Source organism: Apis dorsata, unplaced genomic scaffold (assembly GCF_000469605.1).
Source record: "Apis dorsata unplaced genomic scaffold, Apis dorsata 1.3 scaffold_233, whole genome shotgun sequence".
Taxonomy (NCBI): domain Eukaryota; kingdom Metazoa; phylum Arthropoda; class Insecta; order Hymenoptera; family Apidae; genus Apis; species Apis dorsata.
In genome coordinates, this window is record NW_006263515.1 from 254,219 (window position 1) to 256,304 (window position 2,086).

Sequence of the window (2,086 nt, forward strand, 5' to 3'; positions counted from 1 at the left end):
GACAGTGTGCCTCGAGCAAAAGCGTGGTGCGATTACGCGAGGAAATTGAGATATTTGCGGAAATAAGTTCCCCCCCTTCCCATTTTCTGCAATTTTCGGTTCTACATCCACTCGCCTCTGTTGAGTTAAGGTTAGGTTAGGTTAGGAGAAAAAGAAGAGCCGATCCGGAAGAAAACTTTATGCATCGCTTCTTGCTGGAAATTTTTACGTCTCTTCCCTCCAACAGGTTAAATTCCACGAAAGAGTGTAAATGTGAAGAGACAAGGTTGAAGTTGAAGGGTCGAATTTGTGTCGGTCGATCGGATTTTTTTTTTTTTCTTTTCAAGACATTGTGGCTACGATTACACCAGGAAATCGAGATGTTTGGGGAAGGAGAAATAAATTAATCATTCGCTGCAATTTTCGTTCTTTCTGGATTGTTCTATTTAGGGAAAAAGGATTTGCTGAAGGAAGGTTTCCTGTTTTATTAGATTAGATGTAAATAATTTTTCTTTTTTTATATCGTGTTTTATTTTATTATATCGTTGGGAGTAAGTTGTTTGTTGTAATATTCTTTTCAAAATTGATTTGCACTTGTAGTCAATCTATTTCTACATTTGCTGATGAATAAATCTCGTTTTACACACGTCCAATTTTCGATTCTCATGCTAATTCGAAATTATGGATGAAAGGGATCCTTTGTTTCTCCATCTATTGAAATATTCGATCTAGAATTTAGTTCACTTTCTGCATCGCATTTCTGCGATATTATCTATGTCTGTTCAGGAATTTGATGCAAACATCGAATAAATATCTTTTGGAATTCAAATATATATCCTTTGTTTACACAAATGTAATAACATTAATATCAATTAAGTGCAAATAAAGATTAAGTTTAAACGTCAAAGATTTGAATGCAACAACACATTAATGTTATGTTTAAAAAATATGATATTTGAGAATATTTTAATTTCAAAAGCAATATGAAATTCAACAACATTTTCATAATCCAACATCATTAGAGAGTTAAAATAAACAGTGATCTCTTCTTTTTTTAGAAATTTTAAGAAAATTCTTTCACCAAAAAATTCTGACACTTTGAAAATTTCAATGACGATAATAAAATTTGTCTTTATCTTTCTTTTATACATGTAATACAAATACCTTATAATTGTTAAGATTACGAACAGTTATTGAACTCTTTTCCTACCTTAGCTTCTTAAAATCCTTTTCATCGCTTTCTTTTAATAACTTTCTTTTTTCCCCCGTCCTAACTGAAAAGGATTTAGCTTTTCCACCATTCTAAAGTTTAAACGTAAAAACTTTCATTTCCTCGCGGAATAAATCCTTCCAACTTATTAATAAATTCTATTAAAAAAAATTACTCAATTTGTACTCATCTAAGTCTCTTGGTTTAGAATAAAAATTTCCACGCATAACAGAATTAAAATCACGTTATTTCAACTAAAGGAATGTAAAAAACAGGAAATGATTTTCTATAGAACTCTAATGAAGCAATCAAGATCACCGTTTTTCATTCATTTCTTGCAATCACTTTCAATTGTGTTTCACATTTCGGCCACGAACGCTTCCCTTTGTTACTATACGTGTTTATTACGTATCCAAGATTATGCATATGTATGCGATGGTGGGAATCACCCTCTGAAACTGGCAAAAGAACTCCAGATCCGGTATTAAAATATTAGCAAAAGCGGTTGAGGATCTTTTGTGCAAGAATCAAATTCCTTTTTGCACGCAGTCTTTATGATTTCTGCATTCCTTCTATTCCTTCTCTCTTAAAATCAGAATCATGAAATATCGATATTAAATTGTTAAACATTAAATATCTTGGAATTCTTCAACATCACCATCTTGTAAACTGAGAATTTTTCTAAAAATGTTAAAGTCGAGAATAGTGAATAAAATAGAGAGAAAAGTAACACACTTATAAATTTAAATCAGGTTCATTATCTACTCTTCCACCGGCACACAAATATACACAACCACCAATTTTAAGGATACGTAACGAGCTACCTTATGCGTAAAAGTGCTGAACATTATCTATATATATATATATATATATATATATAACATCATCCGTGTATAT